The sequence below is a fragment of the Megascapheus bottae genome, chromosome 13 (assembly GCF_031878675.1).
Source record: "Megascapheus bottae isolate mThoBot1 chromosome 13, mThoBot2.hap1, whole genome shotgun sequence".
NCBI classification, from domain to species: domain Eukaryota; kingdom Metazoa; phylum Chordata; class Mammalia; order Rodentia; family Geomyidae; genus Megascapheus; species Megascapheus bottae.
Window position 1 is genome coordinate 33,860,366 of NC_143521.1, and position 25,586 is coordinate 33,885,951.

A 25,586-nucleotide genomic window follows, 5' to 3' on the forward strand; every position below is an offset into this window, starting at 1 on the left:
AGTATATGGACCCAATCTTTATGCAAACAGTTACTTGATAAATATAAAAAAACTAGCAAATTAAACACCGTTTTCCATGAAAATTTCCCCCAAAGAGATGTGGGAGGCACGGGGAATATCGAGAATGAATTCTACTGATAAGATGTCTTTAGATAAGGGTGTTGGCTAGTCCTGTGAAGCTGGAAGTTACCAGTGATATCAGAGATGGAGAAAGGCAATCTAGACAAAGAATTAAATTGGACAAGTAGCCAAAGTTTGGTGTTACAGAATAGATTCCAAAATTGCATGTAAGTTTGGGTCATTTAATGTGACCCACGGTTGAATTGTGGATGCCAGAGTAATTTATATTTTATCCCATAATTTGGTGGAGAACCAAAAGAAGCTCAAGTGAAAGTGTGAAATGAACAAGAGTAAGTTTCAGAAATACTCTGACATCAGTGTGTTAGAATGAATGTGTCTGTAGAGATGAGATGAAGTTTCTAATAAGGTCAACATGAGCAGAAATATAGGAAGTAATTGTGTAATAGAAAATAGATTACATGAAACTCAACTTTTATGACAAATGTCAGCTTTTGAGATCTGCTCTTTGAAGGAGGTATTTGAATAATTCTGTTAGCATGGTCTCTAAAGGCATTTTGAATTCTATGTATGATTTATTCTTAGAGTGGCCAGAAGGTATAATTCTATTCTCAATTCAATCTTTTCCAAAATAAAGAGCAATAGCTTTTTCCTTTCAATATGTTTTGGGGGCTGAAAGAAATGTTAGATTTAGTCTTATGAGCAAAGAATATATTGTTCTAATTTATCGAGGAAAATTACATTTTTTACAAGGTAGTGATTCAAAACTTATGCACTTGAAAATACACAAAAGAGAAAATGCATTCATCCTTTTCCATTTTGGAAACAGGAAAGGAGAGGATTGACTTTCTCTTTGTGGCATACATAGAAATGCCACAAACTTTAAAGTGAGCAAAACACAGGAAACAGACATTGCATAAGAAATGTAAGTGCTATGACAGTATTGGTGCACCATGCCCTTTGAGAACTATTCTGCTTTTAAGAGTACACATGTTTCCATCTGTTTGGTTTTCAACTGATAAATACACATTAGGATTTTTGAAAATGATATCATTGCAGAAACAGACATATGAGCCTTACTTAATAAATGACTCTATTGTTTAACATTCATCTTAAGGCAATGATACAATTGCACGAATCTGTTTGTCTAGAAGGATGAGTTGATAAGTGTTACTCTGAAGAGTTTACAAATATGAATGTAATCTGAACCCAATGTTAAATGGAGAAGATTTTACATTCACCAGAATGAAACAGATAGCACTTAAGAATTCATATGATGCATGTTTAGTTAACATCAGCAAAACGTGAAAAAGTAATAACAGGAATTTCAAATAATCTTTCCTGTGAGAGGTACTAGTTTTCAGAAACACAAAGGGTAAAAATGCAGATAAAGTGGTGCTGTAAACAAATTTGCCATTACTATACCACACCAGAATTTATATTGATCATTAGAGACCAATTTCCAATTACTCAGGAAGAAAATTGTCTTCTAAGCAAGGTATCTTTATGCGTGAATTTTTGGATGATCTTGAGCTTTCAACTTGAAAATAGTAGGCCGAGATTTTATTACCAGGACCTTATACTCAATGAGATGTTGAAAGTTAAATATGTATAAGTACAAACTACTGAATAATAAAAGGAATGTGCCGTTTCAACATTAAAACCTCAATGAAACATCTCTTATTAGAGTAGGAGGTCATATTTAACTATTCAAATAAAATAAACATTAATGTCATATGACCATTGAACAAAAGAAAAATGCTGTTTTATTAGTGTTATTCAAAGAGGACTTTGTGTAAGTGTGCGTGTATTTTAGACAATCTGCAGGCAATGCTTTCTCTCATGAATGCTGTCTTTTTAAGAGGTTTAATGGGAAGCCTGAATATTTTTCCTCAGAGAACAATAATTTCAGAAGATTGCATCCAGAACATTATTTAATACATTGTAAGATACAAAGCAAAAAACAAAACTTACACCAAAGGCAATCATAAGAATGCTTCATCTCATCAAAATAATTACATCCAATATTTCAAACTAAATATTAAAAAAAAGTTATCTATTTTCATTCCACAGTAAGGTCACGGAGTTTTTAAAAAATTTAGTTCCGGGGCCGGGAGTTTGGCCTAGTGGTTAAAGTGTTTGCCTAGCATGCATTAAGACCCGGGTTTGATTCCTTGGTACCACATATATAGAAAAGCCTGAAGTGGTGCTGAGGCTCAAGTGGTAGAGCTCTAGCCTTGAGAAAATCCAAGGACAGTGCTCAGGCCCTAAGCTCAAGCCCAGGACTGGCAAAAAAAAAAAAAAAAAATTTAGTTCCACCTTCCAAGTTAGGATTAAAGTGTAGATTGTTAGCTACACTTTCTTAACTGTTGATCCTTTTCTTTATGTAGAACTCATCAAAAATGCACATACTCATAATAAATATCCATTATTAAATCAAAACCAAAAAACAAAAGGTTATTTTAATGTCACATCAAATACAATGGATCCCATAAATTATTTTGTCCTCTATATCAGATATCAGGAATTTTCCCCCAAATATTAAAATTTTCTAAAACTTCAATCTATGTGGTATTGGTCATAATGACAATTAAGAGATCAATGAAAACTAGTACTATTCAGGACAGCCTTATGATTTTTAAAGTGAAATGCCATGTTAAAAAGAATGCATGGTTCATTTACTAGAATCAAATGTGTGCACAGAAAATAACTATTATCAAGCTGGAAAAATCCAAATTACATAGAAAAAAACACATTAGAAGGATTTGTATTTTTAACAATCCCAAAGTTCAGTTGCAACGTACTTTTAAAATGTTTCTGTGATCAGTTTTTAATACTTTAATACTAAAGGTAACAAAAATATTGAAAAATACTGTGTAAGTAAACATGAGTATTGAACATTTTAATCACAAGACATAAAATTTTTACATTATATTAAAATTCATCTAGAAATAGTAGTCTAAGAATTCAATTTATTCTAGAAAAAATTAGGTTTTGAAAATATTGATGTATTTAGCTATAGTAAAAAAATCATGAGACAAAGTATAATATGAAGAGATTTAATTGAATCTTAAATAACATATTTTTGAGAGTCCATAATTATGCTCTGGAATATCTCAAACTCTAAACCATCTGTTCAATAAGTTCCTATCATATTTTTTGTAAATATATCCTCTTAAAAATATAAAATTTTAAAGAATTTATAATTTGTAGGATCTAAAATTATCAAAAGGATCATAATTAAAAGTACACATTTTGAACTTAGTCATAGACACATTTTTGTCAAAGCACCCTGAAAATATTAGGACTGAAAAAAATCATATACTCAGTATACTCAGTCTAAAAAATGTTTTCTTTGTTTGCCACTCTCTAGGTTTATCAAATTAAAATTTACAGTGAAAATGGGTAATGTAAAAAAGTACATTTATCACACAGTACATAATTGAGAAGACCATCATCAAATAAAAAAGAAAAGCACTATCATTTTGAAAATGCATTGTTCATTCACTAGTGACTCAACATAAAAGCAAGGCTGTAATATTAACTAAAATGCATCAACAGGTTATTTTAAAGTCGACACTACCCATAGGTCACTTTTAAAATAAGTATTTGCTTTAATGTCTATTAAAAAGTTGTTCGAGTTTGTAGGTTATTTTAGCTCTTTAAAAAAATAACTTTTTCTTTTCTGTCTTTTTCTGTAGGTCGAGGGGCTGGGGCTCAGGGATCGGGTGCTGTCCCTGAGCTTTTTTTGCTCAAGTTCCAACAGTGACCCTCAGATCTCAGCCTCCTGAGTAGCTAGGATTAGCGCGTGAGACACTGGCACCTAGCTGAAAATGAATTTTTTTTTAAAAAAAATAATCATTAGACAGCCAACATAAGAATCTCAAAATCTGGGGGGCAGGGAGTCCTCTAATTCTAATTAATTACATGCCCCCTTCAGTTTCCTGGGGTCTACTTTAGACGGAATGTTAGCTACTGCCCATAATCAGCTGGAATAGCTCAAGGTGAGGTCAGAGCACCAACAAGTGACTCGCAGGTTCCTTCGGGGTTGCACACAATTCCCCAAAGTTCTTCTGTGACCAAGTAGCATGAAGCTGCAATGGATTCAAAGACGTTAGGCCTGCCCAACGCTGCTGTCACTTGGAAAGTCCGCAGCAGCTGCGCCTGCGCATCACCCTCGGGAGTCAGGAAGGCAGCGTCAGCTGCATTCTGTCCTTTACAACTGTCCTAACGGCAACTGGGGCTCGTTCTTCCGGTGAAGGAAGTGGCGATCTAGAAACCCTTTGCTCTGATTGGTCCACTTGGCAGGAAAATGTGGCCTGTGGCCCGCCCTTTCCTTTGCTGGTAGGCGGGAACTGTAAACCGGAAGTACTCAGCCCCTCCAGGCATTTACTGGATTTACCGGTCAGCCGTCTTCGGCTGTTCTTTTTGGCTTTTGTCTGTGAGGTCCTTGGTAAGTTTTTTCGAGTTTGGCGTGAGGGGTGTTCAGCGTTCGTCTCCACTGGATGTCACAGTTGCCCACGCAGCCAGGAAAGCTCATTTTGGGTTTTGTTTTTGTGTGGGTCATGGGGCTTGAGTTTAGGGCCTGGGCGCTGTCCATGAGCTCTTCAGCCTCAGGCCTGCGCTCTACCACCCGAGCCACCGCACCACTTCCGGTTTCCTGGTGGCCAATCGGAGATGAGAGTCTCACGGACTTTACTGCCGGGGCTGGCTGGGAACCATGATCCTTAGATCTCAGTACAGGTTTACAGGCGACATTGGGCCTGGCTTGCTTGCTACCTCTCTTCCTTTCTCTCATTTCTTTCCTTTCCCCTTCATGTTTCTGTTTCTCTCCCTGAGAGAGAAGATAACATTACATCATTTTGGATCTACCTCACCCCTCCCAGCCTCTTCGATTGTAGAGTAAGATTAGAGAGAAAAGGGAAAAGGGAAAGGAGTTGTCAGTGACTGACCCTGTTCAAGTAGGAGGGGTTAAGCTTTGGTAGATTTGGGATAGGATGGAATCAGGGTAAATTTTTCAGCTGTAAATCCCCAGAGATAACAGTTGTAACCATGGAGAATGATTGTTTTTATATTCAGCAACAACAACAACAAAAAAAAAACGGGCCAAGAGTTTGGCTAGTGGTAGAGTGCTTGCCTAGCATGCACGAAGGCCCGGGTTCAATTCCTTGGTACCACATACATTGAAAAAAAATCTGGAAGAGGTTCAAGCCTCACAACTGGCCAAAAAAAAAAACAAAACCCAAATAACAAAAAAACAGTACACAGGCAAGTTGGTACCCTTTGGTCTGTCAAAAACTTTGAAAAACACAAAATCTGACCACAAGTGCTGAGACATCAAATGATAGCTGTTGCTTGACTTTAAAAACTGCAGACAATTTTTGTGTGGGTAGTCTTATCTGAGAGAAAAGTTGAATGGTAGAGGATTTTCTGTAGATCAGCCATTTAGATCTTAATTTTTTTCTTTAAATCTCCAGGAATAACTGCAGGAAATATTTAATCCCAGGCTTGGGCAGATGGCATGGAAAGCCTGATCACATTGTATTTAACTTTTTCTTTCTTCTTTCTTTACCCTTCTTTCTCTTTTCCTCTCCTTCCTTCTTCCCTCCTTCTCTCCCTCCCTCTCTGTCTCTTCTCTCACACTCTTTTTGCTGGTCCTGAGGCTTGAACTCTGAGGCTGGGAGCTGTCCCTGAGCTCCTTTTACTCAAGGCTAGTGTGCTTCCATTTGAGTCACAGCACCATTTCTAGCTTTTTCTGAATAGTTTATTGGAGACAAGAGTCTCACTTAAGTGTCCTGTCTGCACTGGCTTCAAACCAATGATCCTCAGAACTCAGCCTTCTAAGTAGCTAGGATTACAGCTGTTAGCCACTGGTTCCCACTTCTGACATTCTTTACTTTCATTCTTTTTTTCTTGTTTAGATTTCGCTCCAGTCAAGTGGAAATAGAAGAAGGACAAATTGTGGGTGTGTATGCCACCCTCTTGATCTCAATGACTTTGCAGTTAATAAAGTGCTTTGACAGTAACTTTGATCATTGAGGCTCACAGTGATGCTACCTGTAGAAGGTGCATGCAGATATAAATTTACAAATGAAAATGAAAAAGATACCTTCACATAAAAACCACATAACCTCATTACTGAAAATGAAGAATAGCTCACTAAAATTATTTAGAATATCAAAGCAAGTAAAGAGATTCATAATTGGAATGCTCAATGTTTTGTTCTAGAAATTAGTTTTACTTAGGAATTTGAGATACAAAAGTAGTTTAAAACATGCTTCAGTGTTAACAGCAACAGAAGAGAATGTTAGCAGAACAACAAAATAGGTTAGATCTGGAGGAAAAGAAAAGAGAATGGATTTAAAAAGTAATATGGAAAATTGTATTTTACATTGAAGTAGACAATTTGGTGGAGAGAATAGAGATTTAAGCAGCTCTAATTATTGTTCAGAAATGTATTATAAGAGGGAGAGTTATAGATGATATATAGGGATACACAGAAAATTTGGAGGGATGATAATGTTGATAAGGATGGCACTGATTAAGATGCATTGTATTCATAAACTGCTTGTTTATATGGCACCTTCCTTTTACAACTACTTAAAGATAGCAATTTTTTAGTAAGTGAAAAATTAAAAAAAACAATTATTACGCCTAAAAAGAAAGTTCTTAGGCAGGTTAAATTGCTTTAAAAAAAGGAGTAAAACTTTCAAAAAAGTATAGAAAGATAGAAAGAACTAAAAACTCAAGGTGTATTTGTTACTGTAGAAAAGTAGGAAAGAATGGTCTTCAAGATCTACAATTCAGTGATGAAAGACAATGCCTAAAGGAGCACAAGGAAGAGGAATTAGCTTTCATTGGGCCTGAGGGTCTCAGGCTTCAGTAGCATCAATTGCAGCTTCAGTTCAGAAATCTGTTGAGAGTGATTTTCCAGCCGAAACAAATGGGATAAGACAGAAACATTCCCTAAGAGGCAAGTTTCACCAGTTTAGCAATTCTATTGACAAGAGGCAGTGGAAAGAGCTACTGTGGTATAGGATTGAAATTATCTGCTTACTGTGGATGGTGAGCTCTGTTCTTTAAGATAAGAGTACATTTCCAACAGTATCAGAAAGCCAAAACTGGGCAGGTATGGGTGGTGGTAGTAATTGAAGAGTGAATGGAAACGAAGAGCTAGTTAAAACATGTTATAGATGACAAAAACAAGTGAACTTTAAGTAAATATGACGACTTTGAGTTTCAACTTTTCTGAGAAAACAGATGACCTCTTTTAATATCTCTCCAATTTGGTTTCTGAGTATAGCATGTTCTTTGGGCAAATTGTTCTAGGCTCCAGGAAGTGCTTATATTTGAATGTCATCGGTGTTCAACTGGTTTTGTTAAGTTTTATTATTTTTGAATCATACATCCACAGTTCATCAAATGAAGTGATCTGAAAAAGCATGTTTATAAATCTTCTGTTCATGTCTTTACCAATCTCTTAGTGATTATAGTTGTTTAATAAAAGAAAATTGTCCATTGGTATTATACTTTACAATACTAATACTGTTTTATGTACTCTATTTTGCAAATGTTAGTTCGTTTATATCTGTTATCATTCAATTCCTACAATTCTCATATAAAGGTAGCACAAAAATGATTTTAATTTGTAAGTGGCAGAAACAGACAGAAACAGGCCCCAGAGTCAGAACTATGAGTAAATTATATAATCAATTTTATTCTTTTCCAAACACCTTTTGTATCTTATTTTTAAGTACAAATATATAAAAATACTAATGTATAACCTTTTCTTCTCTTCAAAAGAGGACAGTCTTTGTGCTGTGTACCTTTTTTTAAACAGTTCACTTCATATTTCAGAAATAATTTCTGCACTGGTATACAGAGACATTCGCATTCAGGGTGGCTTATGTGTGTTAGGCGTGTACTCTTAGTAGTTAAGCCATATTCCTGTCCCCAATTTTTCTTGTTTGTCAGTTGTGATACTCTAGACCTGGGTGCTGTCCCTGAGCTCTTCAGCTCAAGGCTTGCATTCTCCACGTGAGCCACAGTACCACTTCCAGTTTTCTGGTGGTTAATTGGAGAGAAGAGTCTCATGGACTTTCATCATGCCTGGGTTGGCTTTGAACCACAATCCTCAGATCTAAGCCTCCTGAGTAGCTAGTATTAAAGGCATGAACCACTGGCACCTGGCTCCCTTTTTTTGTGTGTGTGGGTCATGGGGCTTGAACTGGGCTTGGGCACTGTCCCTGACCTCATCAGCTCAAGGCTACTGCCCTACCCTTGAGACAAGACCCATTTCCTGTTTTCTAGAGGTTAATTTAAGATAAAGAGTCTCAGGTTCTTTTGTGTTCTGGCTGGCTTTGAACCTTGATCCTCAGATCTCAGCCTTCTGAGTAGTTAGAATTACAGGTGTGAGCCAGCGTGCCCAGCCCGTTTTTTTTGTATTAATATGGTATTACTATTTTGTTGTGTGAATGTATCATAGTTTATTTAAATAGTTTCCTGTTAATGGACATTTAGTATTTCTGTGCTATAGGCATAAATGGTAGTAGTAGTAACAATAATAACAAATATTATTTTGACATCTATATGAAGTAGAAATTACTAGAAGTATACTTACTGGATCAAATGATGATGCATGTGTAACGTTGTATCTGTGTGCCTATATTTTCCAGTAAGTATTGTACAGTGTTGCATTTTCCTTATAAGGGAATATTTTATATCATCTTGGCCTTCTCTGCTTACTGAAGATCAAGGGTTTTATTGGAAAGATAATAGGCTTGATTCTTTATTACAGAATTTTAGTGAATAGTTATGATCTATTTAGGAACACATAGCTCTGTTATTTTCAGACCTGTTCTGAATTTTCTTGACCTATAAATATTTAGAAATTGTCTCCCCACTACTTAGACATGGTGCCTGCATATATATTTCAGTATATAATGTTTGATTTTGAGAGAGCTAAATTTGTATTAGGTCATAACAGTTGCCTCCATCATTAGGGAAACAAATGGCTTCAGAGATAGGTAATTTTTATAGTGGATATAAATTATTTCTAGCAGAATTGAAAGACTCTTCAGTTTCATAGTGAACATATTTCCATATTGTAGGAGGCTTTGGAAAATTTTACAAATAGAAAAATTCACATATCTATATATGTGTTATATGATTGTCATTTATGCTAGAAAAAATTATCCTGTACCTACAGAAAAGCAAGTAGTTCACAAATAATGGCTTCTATAATAATTTTAATACTTACAGTCTTAAAAAATACCTAGTCAGTGTTTCAGCTTTCAGTAGCAATCATTAAGCTGAAAATACTGTTCATTTTTAAAATTTCTTTGTGATGTGTATTCATGACTACAATCTTGAATATTGCCTAAGTCTTAAGATCTACAGCACAGAGAGATATCCGTATTTTCTCATGGAAGGCCACTAGCCACTATTTAGCTCCAATTTCTACCTGTATTTCATTGGTGAAAGAACATTTCCCCACAGATAACTCACATATGCCTAATGCATACTTACATACACATATACATACATACACTACATTAAATCAATACTTGAAATGTAGTTAGGTTTCTATAATTTCCAGAGCATTATCAAAATGAATTTTATGCTCTCAGAGGCATTGAGAATCTGTCCTCTTAGTTGCTAAATTCAGTAGTTAGAAGATTTTTTTAATTAATATTTTAGAGTCTACTTATAAAAGTTCTAAATTCTTTTTATATTCTTTTTAATAGTATGGCACTTTTTCAAAGGCACTATAAAACATAGGTAGAAAGATAAAGCTACTATAAATGGAATTATAATGTAGTATAATAAATGTTTTTTTTTTTCTTTTGTCGATCATTGGCTTTGAATTCTGGGCCTGGGCGTCATCCCTGAGCTCTTCAGCTCAAGGCTAGAACTTTACCACTTGAGCCACAGGGCCACTTCTAGTTTTCTGGTGGCTAATTGGAGATAAGAGTCTCATAAAAATGCCAGGGGCTGGCTTTGAACCATAATCTTCAGATCTCAGCCTCCTAAGTAGCTAGGATTATAGGCATAAGCCACTGGCACCCTGCTAATATAGAATATTTTAAAGCTAGCTATTGTGCTGAAAGAGAGAATGTATCCGTAAATGAATATGGTCATGATTGGTGATATTTGGTGGAAGAGAAGACACCTATTTTGAACCTAGTTTAGGAGGAAGAAAGAACAGTTCTGCTATATTAATTGATATGAACTGAGATAAGTATCCAACATATGTTTTTTAAATCGTTTTTCCATCTGTAGTGAAATAATTTAGTGATACATATGAAGTGCTACAATGAACACCTTCACTTAATACAACACTAACTTACTGGTTAACTGTATAATCTGGAACAGGAGGATATATGCTAGCAGTGATGCGTATTTAAACTTAAATAAAGGATTTTAATCCAGGATTTTAAATCCTATCTGCTGTGCATTATGCTATCAGCAAAATTTTTAACAAGAAATAAAAAGTGTATGAAACATTACTTTAGAAAAATTGTGTAGTGGGAAATTGAATACAGAGTTAAGAAGTTCAGTTGGGAGACCACTGGAATAATTTAATCAATAAATTATGAGAAAATGTAATTTTGACATTTGGAACAATTCAAAAGAATAAGAATCTCTTGAAGACTTAGTGAGTGAAGAGAGAGATAATTCAAAAGTAATTTGAGGATTTGGAAAAGACAAATTCAGAAGAGAAGGGGGCCTAATTCATCCTCAAGCATATATAAATATTGGTCAATATTCAGAAGAAAGTTTCCTAGACATCAAATAGGATGAAATGCTAAGCAGAGGAAATGGCTTAGAGTTCACCATTCTAATGGTGATAATAGTCATAAGAATGAGGAATGTCTTAGAACTATAAAGATAAAGAGTAGATTTTACAGAGAGCTCATAGTTAAGATGAGAAGAGGTAGAAGTCAGAAAACACTTGTGTAGTGAAGGAAACTGAAGAAACAGTGATGCAAAATTAATATGGTTAGAAATATCAAATTTTTATGTGAGATAAAAGAAATTAAGATCAAAGAAATGCTCATTTGATTTATAGTATGCCTAGGGTAAAGTAGTGAAGAGATGAACTTATATTTTCATGTAAATACACACTTGAGGCATTGTTGCCCATTTTTGCAGACTAATTTGTCAGATAAATTGGGAATTCTTTAATTTGCAAGGTGGAAATACCGAGGACTCCATTGGGTTGAGAGCCATAGAAATTATCTTGCTTAAACACTGCTTAAGAGAGGATATGAGCTAGTTTCTAAATTTCTAATTCTAGGTGCAATGAAGTACCATTTTGCAAGCAGAAGGCTAAGCTTGGTCTACTGAGTGGAGCTAATGTAAAGGTCATTCAAAGACAGTATTTGTACTGACATTCCAGAAGGCACATGCTCAGTAGCTTTCTCTGATATTGAGAGAAGAAAAACAAGGAGAGTTAGTGTCTGATAGATGCTTTTTACATAGATAAAAAATGAGAAAAAACCCAGAGATGTCAACTCCCATTCTGACTTAAGATCTAAAACAAGGGTGGCAGCTGGGGATAAAGGAATAAGAACGTCAGTTTTACAAAGGATCTAGCAGTTCATGGCAGAGTACACAGCCTTAGTGACCTGTATTCCCAGACAGTCGCCCCTCTCTTGACCCTGTTTGTTTCTGGTTCAGTTGTCTGTGCCTCAGGGTAAGACTAAAATAGGGGACAACTGGGAAACTTGCCATGGACTACAGAATAAGCCTTCAATTGTCATTTTAATGGGACTACCATTTCACCTTAATTCAATTTCCCTACCTCCAAGAATATATCTTGTTTTGTAAGTTCACGAGCTGACACATCATCCAGAGAGACTATTTATTTTCCCTATCTTCTTCACACAAAGGCTGAGATTATTCTTGAAACTGTAATCAAGATCTTCTGTCTTTGGGTTGCAAAGAAAATGCATTCAACTGTACTTGAAAGAGAAAATTGAAATTCGGCTACAGATGATAAAGCACATTCTCCTTCTCTTTCAATTTTGTGTGCTCATATCAGCTGAACTGCATTAATAAAAGCAATGGATGCTTGTTGCTAGCTATTGGGAAAAAATACAATATTCGATTGCCCAAAATGGTATATTAGGTGTATTGAGGTTTACTTCTATTAGAGAAACTTGTGCTTTTAGTTGTGGGCATTTTTTTCCCCTTGTGAGTGTTAGCGTGGTACAAAATGAACCAGGAAAATAGTCCCTAGAGGAAAATTTTTCTACTAGCTTTAATAGCAGAACAATTGTGAGTCTTCCAGAAAATGATTAAATCTCAAGTGTGATTGGCTTGCCTGTCTGCCTGTTGTAACCATTCCACATTACTGGTGTTAGTTGTTTTGGGACACAATCCAGTAGACATATTAGAATGCATAAGGATAGCTTTAATTATTTATGGAATTTGTTCAGTATGTAAGTCATGAAGTGGCTACTGGGTACATTTACCAGCAGCACAGCTACCACAATAATAATAAGCATCCAGAAATAAAATCAGGGTGCCTCTAAGATAACCGTAAATGATATCTAGGCTGTAGCTTTCTATTTTCTTCCAACAGATAGTTGCATGGATATGCTGACAGTGAAACCATGGCCAAATTTACAAGTTTAGAACAAAGTTAAAATTTCTACTCCTGTGCATTCAATAAATGATTCTTATTAGCCAAATCTAAAATAGACCAGTGGCACACTTTTAGGCAAAATCAAAGATCAGGAATAATTTATCATAAGTACTGCTAGTTTTTTCTTTGTGTGTTTTAATGATATCACTTACTCCAGGAGTCCCACTGATCTTGGAACTGGGATTTGATCTCCCAAACTCGATCATTTGATCCTCGCCTTCATTCTCATCTTTTACTGGTTATATAAGAGATAGACTCTTTTTTTTCTTCCTTTTTTATTGTAATTAATAGAAGGGTTACACTATATTCACCAGGTAGAAGCTGCATTACTTCACAAACATTGATACCCTTTCTCATGACATGGTCCCCATTTCCCTCCCCCTCCCCCAGGTCATCTTGATTTCCCCCCTTTCCCTATCCAATTTCAAATAACCAATTAAGCACATATAAAATATATAAGATAACAAAGTGAAATATTGTAACAATATGGAATAACCAAGGGATAGCAAAAGAGATGAGAGATAACATAGTACATTAAGGACAACAGTCACTCATTATATGGCCTTTGTTTCCTTATCCTGGAGGTCCTTACATTTTTGTGTCATACCATTTGGCCTTATGTCTCTAGATTTTGTTCTATTGTAAATCTCTGCTAGGAGAGCCCAGGGTTTCTACTGATTATGACAAATGAGAGAGACTATTGGGCCTATGTTCCTTTGAGTCTGGCTTTCTTCACTTAATGTGATTTTTTCTAAGTCTTTCCATTTTCTTACAAATGGGGCAGTGTCGTTCTTTCTGACAGCAGCATAGAATTCCATTGTGTACAAATACCACATCTTGTTGATCCACTCATCAACTGAGGGATATCTGGGTTGGTTCCATATCTTTGCTATGGTAAATAGTGCTGCAATGAACATCATTGTGCTAGTGGATTTAGTATGTCCTTGTTTCTGGATGATTGGGTAAATGCCAAGTAGTGGAAATGCTGGGTCATAGGGGAGTTCTATATTTAGTCTTTTGAGGAACTGCCATACTGCTTTCCATAGTGGTCGAACGAGTTTGCACTCCCACCAACAGTGTAGTAGTGATCCCTCCTGGCCACATCCCCTCCAGCATCTGTTATTAGTTTTCTTGATCCTGGCTATTCTAACTGGAGTGAGGTGAAATCTTAGAGTTGTTTTGATTTGCATTTCTTTTATGACCAGAGATGTCAAGCATTCCTTCATGTGTCTATAGGCCATTTTTATTTCTTCCTCAGAGAAGAAAGAGATGGAATCTTTCAGACTTTTCTACCTATGCTGATTTTGAACCATAGTCCTCTAGATTACATTATTCTAAATAGCTAGGAGTATAGACCTGAGCCATTAGTGCACAGTTCCTTATGTGTTTTCCCCCTTTCCTCCAAACTTATTTAATCTTAAGAGGAGATAAAATTTATTATCACTGAAGTTTAAATAATAAAGGTGATAATGATGAAAAATAAATGATAAAAGTCACCAAATTTCTTTGAGACCAGTTAACACTAGATTCAAATAATTTTAATAATTGTGAGGTAATTTTTTGTTTGTTTGTTTTTGTTGGTCATGGGACTTGAACTCTAGGCTTGGGCATTGTCCCTGAGCTCTTTAGCTCAAGGCTTACCACCATACCCTTGAGCCACAGAGCCACTCCTGGTTTTCTGGTGATTAATTGGAGATAAGAGTCTCACAGACTTTTTAGTGCCTAGGCTGACTGAACTATGACCCTCAGATCTCAGCCTCCTGAATAGCTAGGATTACAGGTGTGAGTCACTGGCCCAGCCAAGGTTAGTGTTTTTATTTAAATAATTACTTCCTCTAGTACATCAAGATTTGGTAAACCCAACTCACAAAACTTGGGGGGAAAACACACTAAAAAAACACCATGATTTATTAATTCAATTACTTGTTACATAGTATTTATATTAGAGATTCTCATTGTACTCATTTTCATTGTTAAGACTCTAAAAGACCTTTATCTAAGAAACTTACATAACTGTGTCAATGTTCTACAACCTTTATCTGTGAAAAATTATTTCCAGAACAACAATGAAACAATTCAAAATCTTAGCAAACATAGATGATAGTCTTAGAGCTACAATGACCTATTCCAATAAGTCTTAAATTTCCAAAGAGGTGGAGGCTACTCGAGTTTTTCTCCTTATGGAGGTATTATTTTTGAAAGTGGAAGTTGATATGGGGAGGAAAGCCAGGGTTTGGAGAATAGGAGTCAAATGTTGAGTAAATCAACATTCCAAGTGTCCACAGTCTACCTTGTGTACAAGAGTATAGCAAGTCCTAACAGTGTACAGGAATGTTCACATGTGCTTCAGTTTCTTTATCGTGACTTCTCCCTTAAACACTTCTTAAGGTTCATTACAGGTAATAGAAATAAAGATATATGGCAGTGATTCAAAATATATCTACCTTTCTTGTCTACATATATCAATTAATCTGACATTTCTGCTGGACTTGTTTTGCTGTTAAAAAATATCAACAAAATCCAATAAACAGTTGGTTCAGTATTGCTCTTTCCTTTTTGTATGCAAACTAGTCAAAAAACGTAACAATAGTCTGCAGATAATAGCAAAGTTGAGAAGATGCAAACACTATTGTACTTAGCAAAAGCGTATCTTTTAACTGCTCTCTGAGTCAGGTGATCTCTTTTTTTTTCTCTGACATTGATGTATTAAGTAGGTTGTTTGGGTCCTGGGAGTTTTACTCAATTATAGTTCTTAAGATTTGCTTATTTTGAAGGAAACTGAACAATAACTAAAAATACATTTAACTGAATAGAGTAAAAGAGTAAAGAAATAAATGGTAATATATAAAATGTCCTTTGTACAGTACTGGAACAAAAGAAACTTACTGTCTAAGGCTCATTTTCTGTTCACTGAATCACAATAACAATTTAATTTGGTTTTACAATGCTTACAACTAAGTTTGGCTTTCAGGATGTGTTGCCCTGAAAATTTTGTGGTCCTTTAGTTTGTGCTGAATTTACCATCATTCTGTAATGATACTGGTTGGAAGAAAATAAGAAGCAAGAGTGGGATATGGGCACACAAACCAGTAATGGGATGGTATGATATTCTCTTGTCTCCATAGATTTCAAAAAGATGTAGAAAATATAAGTTGAAATTAAGACAGTATTTTTGTAATTTTGTTTTGAAGTTAGAGAAGGCAACTTTATCCCATTGTTTTATTAGCAGTGCATTCACTTAGAATTGAACTTTGTTCAATTGTCTTTTGTGATCTTTTCCCTAATTTCTCATTTATTACTGTTCCATTTCATTCATTTCTTCCAGATTATATTCTTTATTCTGACATGTAAGTGTTGAAGTCCCGAGACTCTGTCTTTGGATATCTCCCTTTTATATGTCTTCTCATTATGTGATCTTTTAGGTGCTATCTCTCTACAGAAGAACACCTAGAAACTATATCTGGGCTTAATCTGTCACTTGAACATCAGACCCATATCCAGCTGTATACTTCAACATACTCAAACTTTATATTTGATGTTTTCTGTTAAGCCTTTCCCATTTGGTGTTTCACTTTAAGTAAATGGTAATATCTAGACATTAGGTCATAATTTTAACATCACAATTCTTGTCATTCTTGTTTTCACACGCCATATCAGTAAAACTGCTGGATCTCATACTTCTCCATTTCTACTGTCATGTCTTTCATTCCAGCCATTGTTACCCTAGCCTTAATTGTTACCTTAACTCTTGCAACTAATCTTATGTCCATTTAGGTATGCTTCTCATATGGACAGAAAGGTTACTTCAAAATGTCACTATGCTATTCCTTCAGTGAAAACATTTCTGCTTACTTTAACTGTCATTCTTGGAAATATTCAAAATTCTTACCATATCCCACAGACAACAACATTTAACATATTTCCAGACTATCCAGCTCTTATATTTTACTCAGCACTTCCAGTCATTCTTTTACTTAGTGATTTAAGCATGTTTGAGTATTTTTAGTTGCTTGTCGGCTTGCAATGTTCCCCATCTGGCTGTCCACAGGATTTGTCCACTTAGTCTGTTTTTCCATCAGCTTGTCTAGCTTCATTGACTACCATGCTGGAAGTAACACCCTTCTTTTATTTTTCTTTATGCCATGGCTTTGCCTTCATTCATAGTAAAATATAAGGCCTATGAGGGTAGAGGTATTTTCTGTTTATTTCAATTGTCCTTTTATAAACTCCAAGCTTTAGACCTCCTCATCTAGGTACTGAACATATAGATACTAAATGAATATTTGGGAAATACTGTGCCATTTGTACTCTAATGGCTCCATTTGCTTTAGAATAGCATTTTTCCCTCTTTTTATCAGCAATATGGATTATTACCATAGTGAAATCCATTCTACTTGCCAGCGACTTTTGAGATCCACCTTTTAGCAGATAATCTCTACAAAATAGTAGTCAAATTCATGTGATTATGAAAACAGGGCATATACTAAGAAAGACCTAGACTATTCAGATACACCAGGGTAACAAATAGAGTCCTTCCGGAGAGCGTAAGTCTTCTCTTTGTTCCTTGGCTTGATCCACTTTTTTTCTGTAAATGGGCTCAGTTGGCTGTGTAGGTTGAAGTTGTTAGTATTTATGTGAATTCCTTATTATTTGTGATGCTGGCATTCCTTTCAATAAACAGTTTTCTTTTTCATAATAAAATAATGCAGACTAGATTAACTAGAAAATTACAGAATAGCCATTATAGAAAAATTAGTAATTGCTTAAAATTCATCAGGCATGGTTGCTGTAAACAATTGATTTTTGCTTACCTGTTTTACTTTAGAACATGTACGTATGTATCTATCTTATTTGAGTTAGTCCACAGTTATTGAGCAATATTTGTATTTAGAACCTGTTATTCCTTCCTTAAATAAGTTTAATAGAAAAGCTGAAAAATTTTGACTCTTCTCTTTCTGTGAGCTGTTTCTTCAAAAGCATCCCCTTTCCATAGACTTAAATACTTCTTTCTCTCCACATCACCATTACTCAGTGCTTTAATACATTTGTGCTCCTTTTCGTACCTTTCTAGATCTTCCCTTTAATATGTATGAAATACGTTTATGGAAGATTGTATAACTTTGTTTCCAGTTTGAAAGTTTTATTTCTGTTTTACTTTTCTCAAGCTAGCCAGAAAAATGTTGGAAAGCATAATTTAATCGGTAAATACAAGTGTTCAAATGTGTCAAATGTGAAGAGTGGTCCTGTGGCATCTGGACTGTAGACACGGTAAAGAGTTGAGAGCTAACACTGCTTTATTGTAGAGCCTAAATCCAGAGAACATATGTCAAGTATATCACAGGATTACACTTGATGATTCAAGAGAGATATGAAAAATTTAGCCAAAAAGATTATGCATAATACACATAAAGGGAGAAGAAAACGTGAGAGCTGTTCATAAGGATAGTTTGGCTTATTTACCAAATGGAGTCTGTCCCCGTGTATTTGTTTTAATGAATACATGAATGTCATAGAAAGTTTAGATCAATAATTCTGATATTTAAAGAGATATTTTTGGTGCATGTTTTGTGTTGTTGGTGATATATTTGACAGCAGTCGAGGAAAGAGATGCATTTGAAATTGGAGAAAGAGATAAGAAAGCAAACACAGTGCAATTTTAATGATGAAGAAATATGCACAATCATCTGCCTCAATCTCTCATTCTCATTTAGTTCGTATAATGCTTTTTAATATAATTTTATTTTTATAATTAAGGTGTTTCTTTTTAAAATAATGTCAACCCTTTGCTGTTCTGAGTTTTCCCCTCCAGTCCCTGCTCACAAGTTATATAGTTCATTTTCCACAGAGTTTATATTGGATATCATGAGTCCATTTGTTAACCCTCTCTCCCCTCTTTACCCATCCCTACAAAAATAAAACCCAAAGCAAAAGCAAACACTACAGATTTTTTTTTTTTTGCCAGTGCTCAGGGCCTGAGCACAGTCCTTGGACATTCTCAAGGCTAGAACTCTTACCAGTTGAGCCATAGCACCACTTCTGGCTTTTTTCTATGTATGTAGTACTGAGGAATCAAACCCTGGGTCTTTGTGCATGCTAGGCAAGCACTCTACCACTAGACTAAACTCCCGGCCAAAACACCACAGAATTTTAAGTTGGCATGAGAAATCTAGAAATAGAATATTTACAAACCAAGACTTAAATGTGTTATTTCCAAAATTTGTAAGGGATTTTGTGAAGTCTTTGTGAACTGCAGTCATTTGTTACACCCAAGGCAGCCATCTGAGACATAAAGTACATCTCAGAGAAAGTCATCTGAGCACTTGTGGGATCTACTAAGGGTACTACTTTCTTACTCCGGATGTGCTCCTAATGCTATGACACAGCATGTGAGTTATTACTTATCACTAATATGCAATAACATCACTGAGCATCACTGTGGAATGTTGTTTTGCAGATGTTTGAGTCATTAAAAGTGATGTCAACGCAGCAAGAATGCCTTTCATTTTGAGGCATCCATGTCTTCAGCAGGAGTTAGCCATCTACTGTTTTTTTTTCTTGATTATTGGCTCCAAATATGAGAGGCACGTCTACCAGATGGCAAAGAATTCCTTGGACTAGGCCACCAAACTCCTTTCTTTCTTGCATTCTTCATGCCACTTACTACCACAGAAGCTAACTTGGATGAAATAAAATTAGGGAAGAATTAGATATAAAACTTCCCCGAGTGTTAGACAATGTACTGGTGAAGGACCTCTGTCTACAAACCAGCCAAAATGAGAAAAAAGTTCCATTTCTTAAATAAATTTGCTTTCTTATTTCTTTGTTTATCCTTAGGCTAGGAGAACTTTCTCTGGAAAATGTACTCCAGAAGTCACAATGGTGGATATAAGACAAGAGATAGGATTCCTTTTCTTTTTTCCTTTCCTTCATTCTCATTTAACTATACTTAACCCTCTTGGATGTGAGACACACATAATGGCTCTTTTTTGTTGTTAGATTTCTCGTACTTATAGTAGAAAACCAAAAATCAATTACAGTTTTATGTTACTGTGCTTAGAGTATAAAACATGTCTGTAATTTTTCCCCAAATAATGAAGTTTTGTCCAGTAGGAGGACAGCTTCAAGTACAAATAGGGGTTTTCTTATTTCTTTAATTATCTGTTCTTAAATCTATAGGAAGAATCTCCTACATTGAATTTCTGGTTTGATGAGTTTATTATTTGAGATGTTAAAAATAGGTGCTGAGGTTTTACCTAATCCTGTGTGAGAAAAATATTCATCTATAGTTACCTTTTTCTTTACTGTTGTTTTTTATTTTGGCATATATGTTAACACTTTTATTTATTAATCAGGGGTGTTTTGCAGTAACTCCTAGCTTTTGGAGGCTTCACTTTATCATCTGTATCAAATTTTTTATAATTAGCTGATTTTTTGATGTTACAAATATTGAAATATATGTCCATATGTGTCCATATGAAGGACTGTAAAATATTTTATAGTCTCCATAGTTTTTTTTATATTATTCTGAAGTGATTGTTGTTGTTGTTGTTGTTGTTCCTTTCTTAGTCATTCTTGGGCTGTGTTTAACTGTAATCATATTTCTTTTCCTGTTTCTAAGACTAGTGGGACAAGTATAAGTTAGTACTAGAGGTTATCCATCTTGTTTTCTAAATCCTAATTTTTTACACTAGTTATTTTACCTTAGATAGTATTTTACAGATACTAAGATATTGCCCATATGGTAAGAAATTTTAGTAGTTAATTCAGTATATTTATTCCAGCATGAATGAGATTTTTTTTTTATTTTTTTATTTTTTATTGTAATTAGTAAAAGGGTTACATGATATTTGCAAGATAGAAGGTGCGTTAATTCACATACATTGATACCCTTTCACATGTCTTGGTACCCATTTCCCTCCCCCCCCACACCCCCCACTCGTCTTGGTTTTCCCCCCTTCCCTATCAAATTTCAAATATCCAAATACAAATAAATTCAATATATTAGATAACAAAGTGAGATACTATACCAATATGAGATAACAAGGGACAGCAAAGGAGATGAGAGACAACATAGTACATTAAGGACAACAATCATTCATTATATGGCTTTTGGTTCACTATCCTGGAGGTCCTTTTAATTAGCTTCACATTATATGTCCTTATGTATCAAGATTATGCTCTATTGCAAATCTCTGCTAGTAGAGCCCAAGGTTTCTACTGATTATGACAAATGAGGGAAACCATTGAGCCTAAGTTCCTTTGAGTCTGGCTTACTTCACTTAATATGATTTTTTCTAAGTCTTTCCATTTCCTAACAAATGGGGCGATGTCATTCTTTCTGACAGCAGCATAGAATTCCATTGTGTACAAATACCACAACTTGTTGATCCACTCATCAACTGAGGGACATCTAGGTTGGTTCCATATCTTTGCTATGGTAAATAGTGCTGCAATGAACATTGTTGTGCTAGTGGGTTTAGTATGTCCTTGTTTCTGGGTGGTTGGGTAAATGCCAAGTAGTGGAATTGCTGGGTCATAGGGGAGCTCTATGTTTAGCCTTTTGAGGCACTGCCACACTGCTTTCCATAGTGGTTGGACGAGTTTGCACTCCCACCAACAGTGTAGTAGTGATCCCTCCTGGCCACATCCCCTCCAGCATCTGTTGTCATTCGTTTTCCTAATCCTGGCCATTCTAGCTTGAGTGAGGTGGAATCTTAGAGTTGTTTTGATTTGCATTTCTTTTATGACCAGAGATGTTGAGCATTTCTTCATGTGTCTCTAGGCCATTTTTGTTTCTTCTTCAGAGAAGACTCTCTTTAAGTCTTTGGCCCATTTTTTAATGGGATGGTTGTTACTTTGGAGGTTAGTTTTGGAGTGATTCAATTTTTTGAGTTGTTGATATATTTTAGATATGAGGCCTTTGTCCGTTGTTTGGTTGGTGAAGATCTTCTCCCACTCTGTAGGCTTCCTAATTAATTTACTAGCTATGTCCTTTGCCATACAAAAGCTCTGCAGTTTAATGCAGTCCCACTTATCCAGCCTTTCTCTGATTTGTTGTGATTCTTGGTCCTTATTAAGAAAGTTTCGACCTGTGCCAAGGAGGCCTAGTGTATCTCCTATTCCTTCCTGTAGAGTTTTCAGTGTGTCAGCTTTTACCTCCAGGTCTTTGATCCGTTTGGAGTTAATTCTAGTGCGAGGTGACAAAGAAGGATCCAGCTTAAGTTTTCTGCAGGTGCTTAACCAGTTCTGCCAGCACAACTTGTTGAAGAGGCTATCTTTCTTCCATTCTATTTTTTTGGCTCCCTTGTCAAAGATTAGGTGGCCATAGGTCTGTGGTTTAATATCTGGGTCCTCAGTTCTATTCCATTGGTCTTCAGGCCTGTTCCTGTGCCAGTACCAAGCTGTTTTGAGGATTATAGCTCTGTAATAGAGTCTAAAGTTTGGAATTGAAATTCCTCCAGCGCTGTTTTTTCTGCTAAGAAGTGTTTTTGCTATACGGGGTCTTTTATTATTCCATATGAAATTTTGGATTGCCTCTTCTATTTCTTTAAAGAATGACATTGGTATGTTGATGGGTATTGCATTGAATTTGTAGATAGCTCTTGGCAAGATTGTCATTTTCACAATGTTGATTCTTCCAATCCAGGAGCATGGGAGGTTTTTCAATTTCCGTAGTTCTGCTTTAATTTCCTTTTTTAGGGTTTTGAAGTTTTCGTCAAAAAGGTCCTTTACATTCTTAGTTAAGCTAATTCCTAGGTACTTTATTTTCTTTGAGGCTATTGTGAAAGGAGTTTCTTTCCTGATTATTGCCTCGTTCCTCTCACTGTTGGCATAAAAGAAGGCAGTTGATTTTTGAGGGTTGATTTTATAGCCTGCTACTCTTCCAAAGCTTTGGATCAGCTCAAGGAGTTTGGGAGTAGAGTCTATAGGATTCTTTAAATACAGAATCATGTCATCTGCAAAGAGGGATAGTTTTATTTCCTCTGTCCCTACTTGGATCCCCTTTATGCTTGCTTCTTGCCTTATTGCACTGGCTAGGAATTCTAGTACTATGTTAAAGAGTAGTGGAGAGAGTGGGCATCCTTGTCTCGTTCCTGATTTTAGAGGGAATGGCTTTAGATTTTCACCATTAAGTGTAATACTAGCAGTAGGTTTCTCATACACAGCCTTTATTACCTTAAGGAATGTTCCATGGATTCCTAGTTTCTCCAGAGCTTTTAACATGAAGGGGTGTTGGATCTTGTCAAATGCCTTTTCCGCGTCTATTGAGACAATCATGTGATTTTTGTCTTTGCTCCTGTTGATGTGTTGAATTATATTAATTGATTTGCGTATGTTGAACCAGCTTTGCCTCCCTGTGATGAATCCAGTTTGATCATAGTGTATAATTTTTTTGATGAGTTGTTGTAGACGGTTGGCCAGTATTTTGTTGAGAAGTTTTGCATCGATGTTCATCAAAGATATAGGTCTATAGTTCTCTTTCTTTGATGAATCTCTGTCTGGTTTGGGGATGAGGGTTATACTGGCTTCATAGAATGAGTTTGGTAAGGAACCTTCATTTTCAATTTCGTTGAAGAGCTTGAGGAGTATTGGTGTGAGCTCTGCTTTGAAGACCTTATAGAATTCAGCTGTGAATCCATCTGGCCCTGGGCTTTTGTTAGGTGGAAGTTCTCTAATTGCCATTTCTATTTCAGAGCTTGAAATAGGCCTGTTGAGTTGGCTTAGTTCTTCTTGGTTCAGTGTGGGTATGTTAATATTGGCTAGGAATTCATCCATTTCATCTAGGTTCTCAAATTTGTTGGCATAAAGGTTTGAGAAGTATTCCCTCATGATATTCTGGATCTTGGTAATTTCTGTCGTGATACTACCATTTTCGTCTGTGATTTTGTTTATTTCAGTATGCTCTCTTCTTTTTTTGGTAAGATTTGCTAAGGGCTTGTCAATTTTGTTAATTCTTTCAAAGAACCAACTCCTTGTTTTGTTGATTCTTTCTATAGTTTTTTTGGATTCCAAATCATTTAATTCTGCTTTGATTTTAATTATTTGCTTTCTTCTACTGGGATTAGGGTTGGTTTGTTGCTCTTTTTCCAGGAGCTTAAGGTGGGACATTAACTTGTTGGTTTGCAATTTTTCCAACTTGTTGTTGTAGGCACTCAGCACTATAAATTTTCCTCTGAGTACTGCCTTTGCTGTGTCCCAAAGGAGTTGGTATTTTGTGTGCTCCTTACTGTTAAATTTCATAAACTGTTGGATTTCTGTTCTGATCTCTTCAATGACCCATTGGTGGTTCAACAATGTGTTGTTCAGTCTCCATGAGTTACAGGGTTTTCGTTGGTGGAGGTGTGTGTTCAGTTCAAGTTTGATGCCTTTGTGGTCTGAGAGTGTGCATGGAATAATTTCTGTGTTTCTGAATCTGTCCAGGTTTGTTTTATGGCCTAAGATGTGATCTATTTTGGAAAATGTTCCATGTGCTGCTGAGAAAAATGTATATTGTGTTCTTGCTGGGTGGAATATTCTGCAGATGTCTGTTAGATCTAGTTGGTCTATATAGCTGTTCAGTTCTAAGGTTTCTCTGTTGAGTTTTTGCCTTGTTGATCTGTCCATAGGTGAGAGTGGTGTGTTAAAGTCACCGACAATCACTGTATTTCGATCTATGTATGGTTTCAGTGTAAGTAAAGTTTGCTTGATGAAGTTTGGAGCTCCGGGATTGGGTGTGTAAATATTTAGGATCGTTATGTCTTCCTGGAGGAAAGATCCCTTTAGTAGTATGTAGTAGCCTTCTTTGTCTTTTCTTACTAATTTTGGTTTGAAGTCTATTTTATCTGATATGAGGATGGCAACTCCAGCCTGTTTATGGGGGCCGTTAGCTTGATAGAGTTTATTCCAACCTCTCACTTTCAAAAGATGCTTGTTTTTTTGAGTAAGATGTGTCTCTTGAAGACAGCAGAACGATGGCTCTTGCTTTTTGATCCAACTAGACAGCCTATGCCGTTTAATTGGAGAGTTGAGTCCATTGATATTGAGAGTTAGGATTGAGAGATATTTATTAGGTCCTACCATTTTTAAAAGCTTTTATTTGGGCCTGTGTCTTGACAGTTCTTGTGGTCCTTAGGTGGTATGCTGTTTAGGTGCCATTTCTTTCCCTATATTGCCTTTATTTTGGTTTTCTATGTATAGAATATCTTTGAGAATTCTCTGTAGTGTTGGTTTTGTTGCGACATATTGTTGCAGCTTTTCCCTGGAATGGAATGTTTTTATTGTTCCCTCAGTTATGAATGAGAGCTTAGCTGGGTACAGTATTCTTGGTTGGTAGTTGTTTGACTTAAGGGCATGACATATATGCTTCCAGTCACTTCTTGCTTGCATGGTCTCTGCTGAGTAATCTGGGGTGATTCTGATTGGTTTTCCTTTATAGGTTACTGAACCCTTTTCCCTGGCTGCCTTTAGGATCCTTTTTTTGGTTTCTACTGATCCAGTTCGGATTACGATGTGGCGGTGAGATGTTCTTTTCTGGTCAGGTCTGTTTGGGGTTCTGAAAGCTTCTTGTATCTGGATGGGTCTGCCCTTCTGGATATTTGGGAAATTCTCTGAGATGATTCCCTGAAGTATATTTCCAATACCATTGACCTCTTTCTCCAGACCCTCCTCAATACCAATTAGCCTTAAATTAGGCTTCCTAATTGTATCTTGGACCTCCTGAAGCGCTCTCTCATTTTTCCTAGATTTGGATTGACTCATTTTCTGTTCTTTCTCTATAATAACTAAATTATCTTCAGCCCCGGAAATTCTCTCCTCTGCATTGTCTAACCTGCTATCAAAGCTATCTACTTTATTTTTTATTTCCCTTGCTACTAAT

The 25,586-nt window shown here is 35.9% G+C and overlaps 1 protein-coding gene across 1 annotated transcript in view; it reads left to right on the forward strand.

Moving 5' to 3' along the window:
- The first annotated feature begins 4,422 nt into the window (after positions 1-4,422).
- Positions 4,423-25,586, forward strand: part of Cox7b2 (cytochrome c oxidase subunit 7B2) — a 105,314-nt gene continuing 84,150 nt past the window's right edge. Inside the window, exons 1-2 of the mRNA XM_090344078.1 lie at positions 4,423-4,531; positions 6,000-6,043. The gene's annotated coding sequence lies outside the window, so the exon portion shown is untranslated. The remainder of the gene's footprint in view (positions 4,532-5,999; positions 6,044-25,586) is intronic.